Source organism: Lissotriton vulgaris, unplaced genomic scaffold (genome assembly GCF_964263255.1).
Source record: "Lissotriton vulgaris unplaced genomic scaffold, aLisVul1.2 SCAFFOLD_4450, whole genome shotgun sequence".
Lineage (NCBI taxonomy): Eukaryota > Metazoa > Chordata > Amphibia > Caudata > Salamandridae > Lissotriton > Lissotriton vulgaris.
This window is the reverse complement of record NW_028248584.1, coordinates 68,738-88,258: the sequence shown is the minus strand read 5'-3', so window position 1 is coordinate 88,258 and position 19,521 is coordinate 68,738. Positions and strand designations below refer to the sequence as shown.

General features: G+C 33.4%; 8 non-coding genes across 8 annotated transcripts; 7 read left to right on the top strand and 1 right to left on the bottom strand.

Moving 5' to 3' along the window:
* Nucleotides 1–1,914: 1,914 nt before the first annotated feature.
* TRNAQ-CUG (transfer RNA glutamine (anticodon CUG)) lies at nucleotides 1,915–1,986 on the top strand. Its single transcript has one exon. It is a non-coding gene; the product is annotated as a tRNA-Gln (tRNA).
* Nucleotides 1,987–4,423: 2,437 nt separating this feature from the next.
* On the top strand, nucleotides 4,424–4,495 carry TRNAQ-CUG (transfer RNA glutamine (anticodon CUG)). Its single transcript has one exon. It is a non-coding gene; the product is annotated as a tRNA-Gln (tRNA).
* Nucleotides 4,496–6,940: 2,445 nt separating this feature from the next.
* On the top strand, nucleotides 6,941–7,012 carry TRNAQ-CUG (transfer RNA glutamine (anticodon CUG)). The gene has a single exon. It is a non-coding gene; the product is annotated as a tRNA-Gln (tRNA).
* Nucleotides 7,013–9,457: 2,445 nt separating this feature from the next.
* On the top strand, nucleotides 9,458–9,529 carry TRNAQ-CUG (transfer RNA glutamine (anticodon CUG)). Its single transcript has one exon. It is a non-coding gene; the product is annotated as a tRNA-Gln (tRNA).
* An 826-nt stretch (nucleotides 9,530–10,355) lies between these two features.
* On the bottom strand, nucleotides 10,356–10,427 carry TRNAQ-UUG (transfer RNA glutamine (anticodon UUG)). The gene has a single exon. It is a non-coding gene; the product is annotated as a tRNA-Gln (tRNA).
* A 1,547-nt stretch (nucleotides 10,428–11,974) lies between these two features.
* On the top strand, nucleotides 11,975–12,046 carry TRNAQ-CUG (transfer RNA glutamine (anticodon CUG)). Its single transcript has one exon. It is a non-coding gene; the product is annotated as a tRNA-Gln (tRNA).
* Nucleotides 12,047–14,491: 2,445 nt separating this feature from the next.
* Nucleotides 14,492–14,563, top strand: TRNAQ-CUG (transfer RNA glutamine (anticodon CUG)). The gene has a single exon. It is a non-coding gene; the product is annotated as a tRNA-Gln (tRNA).
* Nucleotides 14,564–17,008: 2,445 nt separating this feature from the next.
* On the top strand, nucleotides 17,009–17,080 carry TRNAQ-CUG (transfer RNA glutamine (anticodon CUG)). Its single transcript has one exon. It is a non-coding gene; the product is annotated as a tRNA-Gln (tRNA).
* The last annotated feature ends 2,441 nt before the right edge of the window (nucleotides 17,081–19,521 follow it).

Here is a 19,521-nt window from a genome sequence, read left to right as displayed (position 1 = left end):
GGCTTTCCAATTAATAAAGTTCCTTGTTCCCCTTATCAATAACAGTAAGATTTAAACAAGTAATATCTTGCATCAGCCCCATGTGATGAGTTTGAGAAAACAGAGTCAGCTCACAAAATGTCTCATTATTTTGAGCAATTTAATTTCCATGTTTTCTAAAAGTTCTATAATTTGCTCACATCAAAAAGACTTTTAAAATACAATCAATAAATTAATGTTTCACTCTACCCGTGTTAGATTTATGATATTTATGAATACACTTGACAGAAAAAGATTTGGTCATAAGTCATGAAAGTGGTCCCACCCAGATTTGAACTCGGATCCTTGGATTCAAAGTCCAAAGTGCTAACCTTTACACCATGGAACCTCCCATGTGACAGGGGAGCAAATTGCTGCAGCAATGTGGACATTTCACATTTTTTATTTTCTACAGTCAAAGACAAACAGAATTGTATTACTTTTCTATTCTGTTCAACTCTTGCCCATTGAACTATGTTAGGGAAGTATGTTGCACAAAGGACTCAAGTAACGCTATGACTCTGTTGAACAGTACTTTTTATGTGAGATAAGATTTTGCAATAAAAATTAAGATTTCCCCGTGAATGCAATCTCTTCTGTCAAAACGGAAAGCTCAACCTAGTACAGGTGGGTTGATGGTGTTATGCTTGTCAATCTGGACTCTGAAAACAGGGATCTAAGTACAAAGCTCAGTGGGACTTATCTAAACTTTACGATTTTGTTTCCATTCAGTTCTTAGAAGTATTAATTGGAAAAACATCTCATTTACTTATAAACTTGTACTTATCAACTTATATGTATGTATCTCCCTATATATCGCTATATGTCTATGTATATTTATCGGAAAATATAAATATATACATTATAAAAATACATATAATTAATAGAGGTGAAAATAATGAACAGTTGTTGCCTCTCCGCATTTGAAACATGAGCGCCTTCTCCTTCCTCTTCTATATGTCCTGAAATTGAGATAGTCACTTTTTAATCAATTTTGATCTAACAACATAGCTGATTTGTACAAAGCATATCATACGAACTGTGAATAATTGTAAAAAAGAAAATTAGATCAGTACCTTTGAGGCCTCCAAGCAAAAGCTTATTTTTCATGATTGCAGATCGACTGTTGAAAATCAGCATGAGAAATGTTTTATTTCACAATTTCCATACTAATATACAAAAAACATTTCTACTATCTGAATGATACCGTCATTGTGGTTCTCTAGGTTTGATTTAAGAAAACATCTCTTTCAAAATGTGCTATATTCGCCTTATCAATAGTGTGGAAATCTTCAAAAAGGAATGCTGGGAATCAGCCCTCTGAAATGCATTTGAGAAAAACAGGATATGATTTTGTAATGTCACACTATTTTCTCTAGGAATGTGATGTAAAAGTATTATAAAGTTTGTATTTCTGTAACTTGTTCAAGCTGTTGGACATTTTGAAAGGAGTCAATATTTGTCTCTTTCAACCTACTGGTGTTGGATTGGAGCTATCAATAAACAAAGATGACAGAAATGGAAAAGGTCAAGAGTAGTAAAGAAGTACCTCAAAGAATTGGACTGGTACCTTTGCATGCAAAGTCCAAAGTGCCAACCATTGCTCTTTGGAGCCACCCATGTGAGAGACAGAGAAATGGATGTAGTAGTTTGGAAATGTAGAATGTTTTAATATTCTTCAGTCAAAGATGATCATTATTTTGTAAATTGCATGTCCTGATAAACGTTTGCACATTTAACACTGTTATGGAGAATGTAGCTGAAAAGAATCAAATCACATTATCGCTCTTTACATTATGAGCATTCAACTGAGATATCTTTTCATCAATGTAAGAAAAGCCCCCGCACTGATGCGCTCTCTTTTGTCTCAATGGAAAAATCCCTCACGTATGGCGGGGTTCCATGGTGTAATGGTTAGCACTCTGGACTCTGAATCCAGCGATCCGAGTTCAAATCTCGGTGGGACCTGCTTGAATTATGAGATTTAATATTTCACTAATTTCTTAGAATTTGGACTTGGAAAAACATAACGTCAAAGTTTTATACTGAAACTTATCAACGTATAAGTATGTATCTATGTATACATGGCTATATCCATCTAGATAGCGATAATACAATATAAAGAAATGAATTAATCATAAACATAAGTACAGAAGCTGAAAACTAAAAACTGTTCTTTCCCATCCACAATTTGAGCAAGAGGTTCTTTTTCTTTCTCATCTGTATGATCAGTAATAAGATAGTTAATTTTGCTGATTTCTTATCTGACAACATTCTTGACTTACACAGTTCATTTAATTGTGCATTTCTTTGAAAGAGGAATTCAGATTAATACATCTGACATGTCTTTCGAAAGATTCTACTTCATGGTTATGGATTTACTTTAGAAAAACAGAGTGTAAATATCTGTGTGTCTGAATTTCAAGATTGTTATTTAAAAGTTCATCTCTTCTGTCCCCTAAATACAAAATTTGATTCCTCAAGTTTTCTTTTAATGAAGGCTTTCCAATTAAAAAAGTTCCTTGTTCCCCTTATCAATAACAGTAAGATTTAAACAAGTAATATCTTGCATCAGCCCCTTGTGATGAGTTTGAGAAAACAGAGTCAGCTCACAAAATGTCTCATTATTTTGAGCAATTTAATTTCCATGTTTTCTAAAAGTTCTATAATTTGCTCACATCAAAAAGACTTTTAAAATACAATCAATAAATTAATGTTTCACTCTACCCGTGTTAGATTTATGATATTTATGAATACACTTGACAGAAAAAGATTTGGTCATAAGTCATGAAAGTGGTCCCACCCAGATTTGAACTCGGATCCAAAGTCCAAAGTGCTAACCTTTACACCATGGAACCTCCCATGTGACAGGGGAGCAAATTGCTGCAGCAATGTGGACATTTCACATTTTTTATTTTCTACAGTCAAAGACAAACAGAATTGTATTACTTTTCTATTCTGTTCAACTCTTGCCCATTGAACTATGTTAGGGAAGTATGTTGCACAAAGGACTCAAGTAACGCTATGACTCTGTTGAACAGTACTTTTTATGTGAGATAAGATTTTGCAATAAAAATTAAGATTTCCCCGTGAATGCAATCTCTTCTGTCAAAACGGAAAGCTCAACCTAGTACAGGTGGGTTGATGGTGTTATGCTTGTCAATCTGGACTCTGAAAACAGGGATCTAAGTACAAAGCTCAGTGGGACTTATCTAAACTTTACGATTTTGTTTCCATTCAGTTCTTAGAAGTATTAATTGGAAAAACATCTCATTTACTTATAAACTTGTACGTATCAACTTATATGTATGTATCTCCCTATATATCGCTATATGTCTATGTATATTTATCGGAAAATATAAATATATACATTATAAAAATACATATAATTAATAGAGGTGAAAATAATGAACAGTTGTTGCCTCTCCGCATTTGAAACATGAGCGCCTTCTCCTTCCTCTTCTATATGTCCTGAAATTGAGATAGTCACTTTTTAATCAATTTTGATCTAACAACATAGCTGATTTGTACAAAGCATATCATACGATCTGTGAATAATTGTAAAAAAGAAAATTAGATCAGTACCTTTGAGGCCTCCAAGCAAAAGCTTATTTTTCATGATTGCAGATCGACTGTTGAAAATCAGCATGAGAAATGTTTTATTTCACAATTTCCATACTAATATACAAAAAACATTTCTACTATCTGAATGATACCGTCATTGTGGTTCTCTAGGTTTGATTTAAGAAAACATCTCTTTCAAAATGTGCTATATTCGCCTTATCAATAGTGTGGAAATCTTCAAAAAGGAATGCTGGGAATCAGCCCTCTGAAATGCATTTGAGAAAAACAGGATATGATTTTGTAATGTCACACTATTTTGTCTAGGAATGTGATGTAAAAGTATTATAAAGTTTGTATTTCTGTAACTTGTTCAAGCTGTTGGACATTTTGAAAGGAGTCAATATTTGTCTCTTTCAACCTACTGGTGTTGGATTGGAGCTATCAATAAACAAAGATGACAGAAATGGAAAAGGTCAAGAGTAGTAAAGAAGTACCTCAAAGAATTGGACTGGTACCTTTGCATGCAAAGTCCAAAGTGCCAACCATTGCTCTTTGGAGCCACCCATGTGAGAGACAGAGAAATGGATGTAGTAGTTTGGAAATGTAGAATGTTTTAATATTCTTCAGTCAAAGATGATCATTATTTTGTAAATTGCATGTCCTGATAAACGTTTGCACATTTAACACTGTTATGGAGAATGTAGCTGAAAAGAATCAAATCACATTATCGCTCTTTACACTATGAGCATTCAACTGAGATATCTTTTCATCAATGTAAGAAAAGCCCCCGCACTGATGCGCTCTCTTTTGTCTCAATGGAAAAATCCCTCACGTATGGCTTGGTTCCATGGTGTAATGGTTAGCACTCTGGACTCTGAATCCAGCGATCCGAGTTCAAATCTCGGTGGGACCTGCTTGAATTATGAGATTTAATATTTCACTAATTTCTTAGAATTTGGACTTGGAAAAACATAACGTCAAAGTTTTATACTGAAACTTATCAACGTATAAGTATGTATCTATGTATACATGGCTATATCCATCTAGATAGCAATAATACAATATAAAGAAATGAATTAATCATAAACATAAGTACAGAAGCTGAAAACTAAAAACTGTTCTTTCCCATCCACAATTTGAGCAAGAGGTTCTTTTTCTTTCTCATCTGTATGATCAGTAATAAGATAGTTAATTTTGCTGATTTCTTATCTGACAACATTCTTGACTTACACAGTTCATTTAATTGTGCATTTCTTTGAAAGAGGAATTCAGATTAATACATCTGACATGTCTTTCGAAAGATTCTACTTCATGGTTATGGATTTACTTTAGAAAAACAGAGTGTAAATATCTGTGTGTCTGAATTTCAAGATTGTTATTTAAAAGTTCATCTCTTCTGTCCCCTAAATACACAATTTGATTCCTCATGTTTTCTTTTAATGAAGGCTTTCCAATTAATAAAGTTCCTTGTTCCCCTTATCAATAACAGTAAGATTTAAACAAGTAATATCTTGCATCAGCCCCTTGTGATGAGTTTGAGAAAACAGAGTCAGCTCACAAAATGTCTCATTATTTTGAGCAATTTAATTTCCATGTTTTCTAAAAGTTCTATAATTTGCTCACATCAAAAAGACTTTTAAAATACAATCAATAAATTAATGTTTCACTCTACCCGTGTTAGATTTATGATATTTATGAATACACTTGACAGAAAAAGATTTGGTCATAAGTCATGAAAGTGGTCCCACCCAGATTTGAACTCGGATCCTTGGATTCAAAGTCCAAAGTGCTAACCTTTACACCATGGAACCTCCCATGTGACAGGGGAGCAAATTGCTGCAGCAATGTGGACATTTCACATTTTTTATTTTCTACAGTCAAAGACAAACAGAATTGTATTACTTTTCTATTCTGTTCAACTCTTGCCCATTGAACTATGTTAGGGAAGTATGTTGCACAAAGGACTCAAGTAACGCTATGACTCTGTTGAACAGTACTTTTTATGTGAGATAAGGTTTTGCAATAAAAATTAAGATTTCCCCGTGAATGCAATCTCTTCTGTCAAAACGGAAAGCTCAACCTAGTACAGGTGGGTTGATGGTGTTATGCTTGTCAATCTGGACTCTGAAAACAGGGATCTAAGTACAAAGCTCAGTGGGACTTATCTAAACTTTACGATTTTGTTTCCATTCAGTTCTTAGAAGTATTAATTGGAAAAACATCTCATTTACTTATAAACTTGTACGTATCAACTTATATGTATGTATCTCCCTATATATCGCTATATGTCTATGTATATTTATCGGAAAATATAAATATATACATTATAAAAATACATATAATTAATAGAGGTGAAAATAATGAACAGTTGTTGCCTCTCCGCATTTGAAACATGAGCGCCTTCTCCTTCCTCTTCTATATGTCCTGAAATTGAGATAGTCACTTTTTAATCAATTTTGATCTAACAACATAGCTGATTTGTACAAAGCATATCATACGATCTGTGAATAATTGTAAAAAAGAAAATTAGATCAGTACCTTTGAGGCCTCCAAGCAAAAGCTTATTTTTCATGATTGCAGATCGACTGTTGAAAATCAGCATGAGAAATGTTTTATTTCACAATTTCCATACTAATATACAAAAAACATTTCTACTATCTGAATGATACCGTCATTGTGGTTCTCTAGGTTTGATTTAAGAAAACATCTCTTTCAAAATGTGCTATATTCGCCTTATCAATAGTGTGGAAATCTTCAAAAAGGAATGCTGGGAATCAGCCCTCTGAAATGCATTTGAGAAAAACAGGATATGATTTTGTAATGTCACACTATTTTGTCTAGGAATGTGATGTAAAAGTATTATAAAGTTTGTATTTCTGTAACTTGTTCAAGCTGTTGGACATTTTGAAAGGAGTCAATATTTGTCTCTTTCAACCTACTGGTGTTGGATTGGAGCTATCAATAAACAAAGATGACAGAAATGGAAAAGGTCAAGAGTAGTAAAGAAGTACCTCAAAGAATTGGACTGGTACCTTTGCATGCAAAGTCCAAAGTGCCAACCATTGCTCTTTGGAGCCACCCATGTGAGAGACAGAGAAATGGATGTAGTAGTTTGGAAATGTAGAATGTTTTAATATTCTTCAGTCAAAGATGATCATTATTTTGTAAATTGCATGTCCTGATAAACGTTTGCACATTTAACACTGTTATGGAGAATGTAGCTGAAAAGAATCAAATCACATTATCGCTCTTTACACTATGAGCATTCAACTGAGATATCTTTTCATCAATGTAAGAAAAGCCCCCGCACTGATGCGCTCTCTTTTGTCTCAATGGAAAAATCCCTCACGTATGGCTTGGTTCCATGGTGTAATGGTTAGCACTCTGGACTCTGAATCCAGCGATCCGAGTTCAAATCTCGGTGGGACCTGCTTGAATTATGAGATTTAATATTTCACTAATTTCTTAGAATTTGGACTTGGAAAAACATAACGTCAAAGTTTTATACTGAAACTTATCAACGTATAAGTATGTATCTATGTATACATGGCTATATCCATCTAGATAGCAATAATACAATATAAAGAAATGAATTAATCATAAACATAAGTACAGAAGCTGAAAACTAAAAACTGTTCTTTCCCATCCACAATTTGAGCAAGAGGTTCTTTTTCTTTCTCATCTGTATGATCAGTAATAAGATAGTTAATTTTGCTGATTTCTTATCTGACAACATTCTTGACTTACACAGTTCATTTAATTGTGCATTTCTTTGAAAGAGGAATTCAGATTAATACATCTGACATGTCTTTCGAAAGATTCTACTTCATGGTTATGGATTTACTTTAGAAAAACAGAGTGTAAATATCTGTGTGTCTGAATTTCAAGATTGTTATTTAAAAGTTCATCTCTTCTGTCCCCTAAATACACAATTTGATTCCTCATGTTTTCTTTTAATGAAGGCTTTCCAATTAATAAAGTTCCTTGTTCCCCTTATCAATAACAGTAAGATTTAAACAAGTAATATCTTGCATCAGCCCCTTGTGATGAGTTTGAGAAAACAGAGTCAGCTCACAAAATGTCTCATTATTTTGAGCAATTTAATTTCCATGTTTTCTAAAAGTTCTATAATTTGCTCACATCAAAAAGACTTTTAAAATACAATCAATAAATTAATGTTTCACTCTACCCGTGTTAGATTTATGATATTTATGAATACACTTGACAGAAAAAGATTTGGTCATAAGTCATGAAAGTGGTCCCACCCAGATTTGAACTCGGATCCTTGGATTCAAAGTCCAAAGTGCTAACCTTTACACCATGGAACCTCCCATGTGACAGGGGAGCAAATTGCTGCAGCAATGTGGACATTTCACATTTTTTATTTTCTACAGTCAAAGACAAACAGAATTGTATTACTTTTCTATTCTGTTCAACTCTTGCCCATTGAACTATGTTAGGGAAGTATGTTGCACAAAGGACTCAAGTAACGCTATGACTCTGTTGAACAGTACTTTTTATGTGAGATAAGGTTTTGCAATAAAAATTAAGATTTCCCCGTGAATGCAATCTCTTCTGTCAAAACGGAAAGCTCAACCTAGTACAGGTGGGTTGATGGTGTTATGCTTGTCAATCTGGACTCTGAAAACAGGGATCTAAGTACAAAGCTCAGTGGGACTTATCTAAACTTTACGATTTTGTTTCCATTCAGTTCTTAGAAGTATTAATTGGAAAAACATCTCATTTACTTATAAACTTGTACGTATCAACTTATATGTATGTATCTCCCTATATATCGCTATATGTCTATGTATATTTATCGGAAAATATAAATATATACATTATAAAAATACATATAATTAATAGAGGTGAAAATAATGAACAGTTGTTGCCTCTCCGCATTTGAAACATGAGCGCCTTCTCCTTCCTCTTCTATATGTCCTGAAATTGAGATAGTCACTTTTTAATCAATTTTGATCTAACAACATAGCTGATTTGTACAAAGCATATCATACGATCTGTGAATAATTGTAAAAAAGAAAATTAGATCAGTACCTTTGAGGCCTCCAAGCAAAAGCTTATTTTTCATGATTGCAGATCGACTGTTGAAAATCAGCATGAGAAATGTTTTATTTCACAATTTCCATACTAATATACAAAAAACATTTCTACTATCTGAATGATACCGTCATTGTGGTTCTCTAGGTTTGATTTAAGAAAACATCTCTTTCAAAATGTGCTATATTCGCCTTATCAATAGTGTGGAAATCTTCAAAAAGGAATGCTGGGAATCAGCCCTCTGAAATGCATTTGAGAAAAACAGGATATGATTTTGTAATGTCACACTATTTTGTCTAGGAATGTGATGTAAAAGTATTATAAAGTTTGTATTTCTGTAACTTGTTCAAGCTGTTGGACATTTTGAAAGGAGTCAATATTTGTCTCTTTCAACCTACTGGTGTTGGATTGGAGCTATCAATAAACAAAGATGACAGAAATGGAAAAGGTCAAGAGTAGTAAAGAAGTACCTCAAAGAATTGGACTGGTACCTTTGCATGCAAAGTCCAAAGTGCCAACCATTGCTCTTTGGAGCCACCCATGTGAGAGACAGAGAAATGGATGTAGTAGTTTGGAAATGTAGAATGTTTTAATATTCTTCAGTCAAAGATGATCATTATTTTGTAAATTGCATGTCCTGATAAACGTTTGCACATTTAACACTGTTATGGAGAATGTAGCTGAAAAGAATCAAATCACATTATCGCTCTTTACATTATGAGCATTCAACTGAGATATCTTTTCATCAATGTAAGAAAAGCCCCCGCACTGATGCGCTCTCTTTTGTCTCAATGGAAAAATCCCTCACGTATGGCGGGGTTCCATGGTGTAATGGTTAGCACTCTGGACTCTGAATCCAGCGATCCGAGTTCAAATCTCGGTGGGACCTGCTTGAATTATGAGATTTAATATTTCACTAATTTCTTAGAATTTGGACTTGGAAAAACATAACGTCAAAGTTTTATACTGAAACTTATCAACGTATAAGTATGTATCTATGTATACATGGCTATATCCATCTAGATAGCGATAATACAATATAAAGAAATGAATTAATCATAAACATAAGTACAGAAGCTGAAAACTAAAAACTGTTCTTTCCCATCCACAATTTGAGCAAGAGGTTCTTTTTCTTTCTCATCTGTATGATCAGTAATAAGATAGTTAATTTTGCTGATTTCTTATCTGACAACATTCTTGACTTACACAGTTCATTTAATTGTGCATTTCTTTGAAAGAGGAATTCAGATTAATACATCTGACATGTCTTTCGAAAGATTCTACTTCATGGTTATGGATTTACTTTAGAAAAACAGAGTGTAAATATCTGTGTGTCTGAATTTCAAGATTGTTATTTAAAAGTTCATCTCTTCTGTCCCCTAAATACAAAATTTGATTCCTCAAGTTTTCTTTTAATGAAGGCTTTCCAATTAAAAAAGTTCCTTGTTCCCCTTATCAATAACAGTAAGATTTAAACAAGTAATATCTTGCATCAGCCCCTTGTGATGAGTTTGAGAAAACAGAGTCAGCTCACAAAATGTCTCATTATTTTGAGCAATTTAATTTCCATGTTTTCTAAAAGTTCTATAATTTGCTCACATCAAATAGACTCTTAAAATACAATCAATAAATTAATGTTACACTCTACCCGTGTTAGATTTATGATATTTATGAATACACTTGACAGAAAAAGAATTGATCATAAGTCATGAAAGTGGTCCCACCGAGATTTGAACTCGGATCCTTGGATTCAAAGTCCAAAGTGCTAACCATTACACCATGGAACCTACCATGTGACAGGGGAGCAAATTGCTGCAGCAATGTGGACATTTCCCATTTTTTATTTTCTACAGTCAAAGACAAACAGAATTGTATTACTTTTCTATTCTGTTGAACTCTTGCCCATTGAACTATGTTAGGGAAGTATGTTGCACAAAGGACTCAAGTAACGCTATGACTCTGTTGAACAGTACTTTTTATGTGAGATAAGATTTTGCAATAAAAATTAAGATTTCCCCGTGAATGCAATCTCTTCTGTCAAAACGGAAAGCTCAACCTAGTACAGGTGGGTTGATGGTGTTATGCTTGTCAATCTGGACTCTGAAAACAGGGATCTAAGTACAAAGCTCAGTGGGACTTATCTAAACTTTACGATTTTGTTTCCATTCAGTTCTTAGAAGTATTAATTGGAAAAACATCTCATTTACTTATAAACTTGTACGTATCAACTTATATGTATGTATCTCCCTATATATCGCTATATGTCTATGTATATTTATCGGAAAATATAAATATATACATTATAAAAATACATATAATTAATAGAGGTGAAAATAATGAACAGTTGTTGCCTCTCCGCATTTGAAACATGAGCGCCTTCTCCTTCCTCTTCTATATGTCCTGAAATTGAGATAGTCACTTTTTAATCAATTTTGATCTAACAACATAGCTGATTTGTACAAAGCATATCATACGATCTGTGAATAATTGTAAAAAAGAAAATTAGATCAGTACCTTTGAGGCCTCCAAGCAAAAGCTTATTTTTCATGATTGCAGATCGACTGTTGAAAATCAGCATGAGAAATGTTTTATTTCACAATTTCCATACTAATATACAAAAAACATTTCTACTATCTGAATGATACCGTCATTGTGGTTCTCTAGGTTTGATTTAAGAAAACATCTCTTTCAAAATGTGCTATATTCGCCTTATCAATAGTGTGGAAATCTTCAAAAAGGAATGCTGGGAATCAGCCCTCTGAAATGCATTTGAGAAAAACAGGATATGATTTTGTAATGTCACACTATTTTGTCTAGGAATGTGATGTAAAAGTATTATAAAGTTTGTATTTCTGTAACTTGTTCAAGCTGTTGGACATTTTGAAAGGAGTCAATATTTGTCTCTTTCAACCTACTGGTGTTGGATTGGAGCTATCAATAAACAAAGATGACAGAAATGGAAAAGGTCAAGAGTAGTAAAGAAGTACCTCAAAGAATTGGACTGGTACCTTTGCATGCAAAGTCCAAAGTGCCAACCATTGCTCTTTGGAGCCACCCATGTGAGAGACAGAGAAATGGATGTAGTAGTTTGGAAATGTAGAATGTTTTAATATTCTTCAGTCAAAGATGATCATTATTTTGTAAATTGCATGTCCTGATAAACGTTTGCACATTTAACACTGTTATGGAGAATGTAGCTGAAAAGAATCAAATCACATTTTCGCTCTTTACATTATGAGCAGTCAACTGAGATATCTTTTCATCAATGTAAGAAAAGCCCCCGCACTGATGCGCTCTCTTTTGTCTCAATGGAAAAATCCCTCACGTATGGCGGGGTTCCATGGTGTAATGGTTAGCACTCTGGACTCTGAATCCAGCGATCCGAGTTCAAATCTCGGTGGGACCTGCTTGAATTATGAGATTTAATATTTCACTAATTTCTTAGAATTTGGACTTGGAAAAACATAACGTCAAAGTTTTATACTGAAACTTATCAACGTATAAGTATGTATCTATGTATACATGGCTATATCCATCTAGATAGCGATAATACAATATAAAGAAATGAATTAATCATAAACATAAGTACAGAAGCTGAAAACTAAAAACTGTTCTTTCCCATCCACAATTTGAGCAAGAGGTTCTTTTTCTTTCTCATCTGTATGATCAGTAATAAGATAGTTAATTTTGCTGATTTCTTATCTGACAACATTCTTGACTTACACAGTTCATTTAATTGTGCATTTCTTTGAAAGAGGAATTCAGATTAATACATCTGACATGTCTTTCGAAAGATTCTACTTCATGGTTATGGATTTACTTTAGAAAAACAGAGTGTAAATATCTGTGTGTCTGAATTTCAAGATTGTTATTTAAAAGTTCATCTCTTCTGTCCCCTAAATACACAATTTGATTCCTCAAGTTTTCTTTTAATGAAGGCTTTCCAATTAATAAAGTTCCTTGTTCCCCTTATCAATAACAGTAAGATTTAAACAAGTAATATCTTGCATCAGCCCCTTGTGATGAGTTTGAGAAAACAGAGTCAGCTCACAAAATGTCTCATTATTTTGAGCAATTTAATTTCCATGTTTTCTAAAAGTTCTATAATTTGCTCACATCAAAAAGACTTTTAAAATACAATCAATAAATTAATGTTTCACTCTACCCGTGTTAGATTTATGATATTTATGAATACACTTGACAGAAAAAGATTTGGTCATAAGTCATGAAAGTGGTCCCACCCAGATTTGAACTCGGATCCTTGGATTCAAAGTCCAAAGTGCTAACCTTTACACCATGGAACCTCCCATGTGACAGGGGAGCAAATTGCTGCAGCAATGTGGACATTTCACATTTTTTATTTTCTACAGTCAAAGACAAACAGAATTGTATTACTTTTCTATTCTGTTCAACTCTTGCCCATTGAACTATGTTAGGGAAGTATGTTGCACAAAGGACTCAAGTAACGCTATGACTCTGTTGAACAGTACTTTTTATGTGAGATAAGATTTTGCAATAAAAATTAAGATTTCCCCGTGAATGCAATCTCTTCTGTCAAAACAGAAAGCTCAACCTAGTACAGGTGGGTTGATGGTGTTATGCTTGTCAATCTGGACTCTGAAAACAGGGATCTAAGTACAAAGCTCAGTGGGACTTATCTAAACTTTACGATTTTGTTTCCATTCAGTTCTTAGAAGTATTAATTGGAAAAACATCTCATTTACTTATAAACTTGTACGTATCAACTTATATGTATGTATCTCCCTATATATCGCTATATGTCTATGTATATTTATCGGAAAATATAAATATATACATTATAAAAATACATATAATTAATAGAGGTGAAAATAATGAACAGTTGTTGCCTCTCCGCATTTGAAACATGAGCGCCTTCTCCTTCCTCTTCTATATGTCCTGAAATTGAGATAGTCACTTTTTAATCAATTTTGATCTAACAACATAGCTGATTTGTACAAAGCATATCATACGATCTGTGAATAATTGTAAAAAAGAAAATTAGATCAGTACCTTTGAGGCCTCCAAGCAAAAGCTTATTTTTCATGATTGCAGATCGACTGTTGAAAATCAGCATGAGAAATGTTTTATTTCACAATTTCCATACTAATATACAAAAAACATTTCTACTATCTGAATGATACCGTCATTGTGGTTCTCTAGGTTTGATTTAAGAAAACATCTCTTTCAAAATGTGCTATATTCGCCTTATCAATAGTGTGGAAATCTTCAAAAAGGAATGCTGGGAATCAGCCCTCTGAAATGCATTTGAGAAAAACAGGATATGATTTTGTAATGTCACACTATTTTGTCTAGGAATGTGATGTAAAAGTATTATAAAGTTTGTATTTCTGTAACTTGTTCAAGCTGTTGGACATTTTGAAAGGAGTCAATATTTGTCTCTTTCAACCTACTGGTGTTGGATTGGAGCTATCAATAAACAAAGATGACAGAAATGGAAAAGGTCAAGAGTAGTAAAGAAGTACCTCAAAGAATTGGACTGGTACCTTTGCATGCAAAGTCCAAAGTGCCAACCATTGCTCTTTGGAGCCACCCATGTGAGAGACAGAGAAATGGATGTAGTAGTTTGGAAATGTAGAATGTTTTAATATTCTTCAGTCAAAGATGATCATTATTTTGTAAATTGCATGTCCTGATAAACGTTTGCACATTTAACACTGTTATGGAGAATGTAGCTGAAAAGAATCAAATCACATTATCGCTCTTTACACTATGAGCATTCAACTGAGATATCTTTTCATCAATGTAAGAAAAGCCCCCGCACTGATGCGCTCTCTTTTGTCTCAATGGAAAAATCCCTCACGTATGGCTTGGTTCCATGGTGTAATGGTTAGCACTCTGGACTCTGAATCCAGCGATCCGAGTTCAAATCTCGGTGGGACCTGCTTGAATTATGAGATTTAATATTTCACTAATTTCTTAGAATTTGGACTTGGAAAAACATAACGTCAAAGTTTTATACTGAAACTTATCAACGTATAAGTATGTATCTATGTATACATGGCTATATCCATCTAGATAGCAATAATACAATATAAAGAAATGAATTAATCATAAACATAAGTACAGAAGCTGAAAACTAAAAACTGTTCTTTCCCATCCACAATTTGAGCAAGAGGTTCTTTTTCTTTCTCATCTGTATGATCAGTAATAAGATAGTTAATTTTGCTGATTTCTTATCTGACAACATTCTTGACTTACACAGTTCATTTAATTGTGCATTTCTTTGAAAGAGGAATTCAGATTAATACATCTGACATGTCTTTCGAAAGATTCTACTTCATGGTTATGGATTTACTTTAGAAAAACAGAGTGTAAATATCTGTGTGTCTGAATTTCAAGATTGTTATTTAAAAGTTCATCTCTTCTGTCCCCTAAATACACAATTTGATTCCTCATGTTTTCTTTTAATGAAGGCTTTCCAATTAATAAAGTTCCTTGTTCCCCTTATCAATAACAGTAAGATTTAAACAAGTAATATCTTGCATCAGCCCCTTGTGATGAGTTTGAGAAAACAGAGTCAGCTCACAAAATGTCTCATTATTTTGAGCAATTTAATTTCCATGTTTTCTAAAAGTTCTATAATTTGCTCACATCAAAAAGACTTTTAAAATACAATCAATAAATTAATGTTTCACTCTACCCGTGTTAGATTTATGATATTTATGAATACACTTGACAGAAAAAGATTTGGTCATAAGTCATGAAAGTGGTCCCACCCAGATTTGAACTCGGATCCTTGGATTCAAAGTCCAAAGTGCTAACCTTTACACCATGGAACCTCCCATGTGACAGGGGAGCAAATTGCTGCAGCAATGTGGACATTTCACATTTTTTATTTTCTACAGTCAAAGACAAACAGAATTGTATTACTTTTCTATTCTGTTCAACTCTTGCCCATTGAACTATGTTAGGGAAGTATGTTGCACAAAGGACTCAAGTAACGCTATGACTCTGTTGAACAGTACTTTTTATGTGAGATAAGATTTTGCAATAAAAATTAAGATTTCCCCGTGAATGCAATCTCTTCTGTCAAAACAGAAAGCTCAACCTAGTACAGGTGGGTTGATGGTGTTATGCTTGTCAATCTGGACTCTGAAAACAGGGATCTAAGTACAAAGCTCAGTGGGACTTATCTAAACTTTACGATTTTGTTTCCATTCAGTTCTTAGAAGTATTAATTGGAAAAACATCTCATTTACTTATAAACTTGTACGTATCAACTTATATGTATGTATCTCCCTATATATCGCTATATGTCTATGTATATTTATCGGAAAATATAAATATATACATTATAAAAATACATATAATTAATAGAGGTGAAAATAATGAACAGTTGTTGCCTCTCCGCATTTGAAACATGAGCGCCTTCTCCTTCCTCTTCTATATGTCCTGAAATTGAGATAGTCACTTTTTAATCAATTTTGATCTAACAACATAGCTGATTTGTACAAAGCATATCATACGATCTGTGAATAATTGTAAAAAAGAAAATTAGATCAGTACCTTTGAGGCCTCCAAGCAAAAGCTTATTTTTCATGATTGCAGATCGACTGTTGAAAATCAGCATGAGAAATGTTTTATTTCACAATTTCCATACTAATATACAAAAAACATTTCTACTATCTGAATGATACCGTCATTGTGGTTCTCTAGGTTTGATTTAAGAAAACATCTCTTTCAAAATGTGCTATATTCGCCTTATCAATAGTGTGGAAATCTTCAAAAAGGAATGCTGGGAATCAGCCCTCTGAAATGCATTTGAGAAAAACAGGATATGATTTTGTAATGTCACACTATTTTGTCTAGGAATGTGATGTAAAAGTATTATAAAGTTTGTATTTCTGTAACTTGTTCAAGCTGTTGGACATTTTGAAAGGAGTCAATATTTGTCTCTTTCAACCTACTGGTGTTGGATTGGAGCTATCAATAAACAAAGATGACAGAAATGGAAAAGGTCAAGAGTAGTAAAGAAGTACCTCAAAGAATTGGACTGGTACCTTTGCATGCAAAGTCCAAAGTGCCAACCATTGCTCTTTGGAGCCACCCATGTGAGAGACAGAGAAATGGATGTAGTAGTTTGGAAATGTAGAATGTTTTAATATTCTTCAGTCAAAGATGATCATTATTTTGTAAATTGCATGTCCTGATAAACGTTTGCACATTTAACACTGTTATGGAGAATGTAGCTGAAAAGAATCAAATCACATTATCGCTCTTTACACTATGAGCATTCAACTGAGATATCTTTTCATCAATGTAAGAAAAGCCCCCGCACTGATGCGCTCTCTTTTGTCTCAATGGAAAAATCCCTCACGTATGGCTTGGTTCCATGGTGTAATGGTTAGCACTCTGGACTCTGAATCCAGCGATCCGAGTTCAAATCTCGGTGGGACCTGCTTGAATTATGAGATTTAATATTTCACTAATTTCTTAGAATTTGGACTTGGAAAAACATAACGTCAAAGTTTTATACTGAAACTTATCAACGTATAAGTATGTATCTATGTATACATGGCTATATCCATCTAGATAGCAATAATACAATATAAAGAAATGAATTAATCATAAACATAAGTACAGAAGCTGAAAACTAAAAACTGTTCTTTCCCATCCACAATTTGAGCAAGAGGTTCTTTTTCTTTCTCATCTGTATGATCAGTAATAAGATAGTTAATTTTGCTGATTTCTTATCTGACAACATTCTTGACTTACACAGTTCATTTAATTGTGCATTTCTTTGAAAGAGGAATTCAGATTAATACATCTGACATGTCTTTCGAAAGATTCTACTTCATGGTTATGGATTTACTTTAGAAAAACAGAGTGTAAATATCTGTGTGTCTGAATTTCAAGATTGTTATTTAAAAGTTCATCTCTTCTGTCCCCTAAATACACAATTTGATTCCTCATGTTTTCTTTTAATGAAGGCTTTCCAATTAATAAAGTTCCTTGTTCCCCTTATCAATAACAGTAAGATTTAAACAAGTAATATCTTGCATCAGCCCCTTGTGATGAGTTTGAGAAAACAGAGTCAGCTCACAAAATGTCTCATTATTTTGAGCAATTTAATTTCCATGTTTTCTAAAAGTTCTATAATTTGCTCACATCAAAAAGACTTTTAAAATACAATCAATAAATTAATGTTTCACTCTACCCGTGTTAGATTTATGATATTTATGAATACACTTGACAGAAAAAGATTTGGTCATAAGTCATGAAAGTGGTCCCACCCAGATTTGAACTCGGATCCTTGGATTCAAAGTCCAAAGTGCTAACCTTTACACCATGGAACCTCCCATGTGACAGGGGAGCAAATTTCTGCAGCAATGTGGACATTTCACATTTTTTATTTTCTACAGTCAAAGACAAACAGAATTGTATTACTTTTCTATTCTGTTCAACTCTTGCCCATTGAACTATGTTAGGGAAGTATGTTGCACAAAGGACTCAAGTAACGCTATGACTCTGTTGAACAGTACTTTTTATGTGAGATAAGGTTTTGCAATAAAAATTAAGATTTCCCCGTGAATGCAATCTCTTCTGTCAAAACAGAAAGCTCAACCTAGTACAGGTGGGTTGATGGTGTTATGCTTGTCAATCTGGACTCTGAAAACAGGGATCTAAGTACAAAGCTCAGTGGGACTTATCTAAACTTTACGATTTTGTTTCCATTCAGTTCTTAGAAGTATTAATTGGAAAAACATCTCATTTACTTATAAACTTGTACGTATCAACTTATATGTATGTATCTCCCTATATATCGCTATATGTCTATGTATATTTATCGGAAAATATAAATATATACATTATAAAAATACATATAATTAATAGAGGTGAAAATAATGAACAGTTGTTGCCTCTCCGCATTTGAAACATGAGCGCCTTCTCCTTCCTCTTTTATATGTCCTGAAATTGAGATAGTCACTTTTTAATCAATTTTGATCTAACAACATAGCTGATTTGTACAAAGCATATCATACGATCTGTGAATAATTGTAAAAAAGAAAATTAGATCAGTACCTTTGAGGCCTCCAAGCAAAAGCTTATTTTTCATGATTGCAGATCGACTGTTGAAAATCAGCATGAGAAATGTTTTATTTCACAATTTCCATACTAATATACAAAAAACATTTCTACTATCTGAATGATACCGTCATTGTGGTTCTCTAGGTTTGATTTAAGAAAACATCTCTTTCAAAATGTGCTATATTCGCCTTATCAATAGTGTGGAAATCTTCAAAAAGGAATGCTGGGAATCAGCCCTCTGAAATGCATTTGAGAAAAACAGGATATGATTTTGTAATGTCACACTATTTTGTCTAGGAATGTGATGTAAAAGTATTATAAAGTTTGTATTTCTGTAACTTGTTCAAGCTGTTGGACATTTTGAAAGGAGTCAATATTTGTCTCTTTCAACCTACTGGTGTTGGATTGGAGCTATCAATAAACAAAGATGACAGAAATGGAAAAGGTCAAGAGTAGTAAAGAAGTACCTCAAAGAATTGGACTGGTACCTTTGCATGCAAAGTCCAAAGTGCCAACCATTGCTCTTTGGAGCCACCCATGTGAGAGACAGAGAAATGGATGTAGTAGTTTGGAAATGTAGAATGTTTTAATATTCTTCAGTCAAAGATGATCATTATTTTGTAAATTGCATGTCCTGATAAACGTTTGCACATTTAACACTGTTATGGAGAATGTAGCTGAAAAGAATCAAATCACATTATCGCTCTTTACATTATGAGCATTCAACTGAGATATCTTTTCATCAATGTAAGAAAAGCCCCCGCACTGATGCGCTCTCTTTTGTCTCAATGGAAAAATCCCTCACGTATG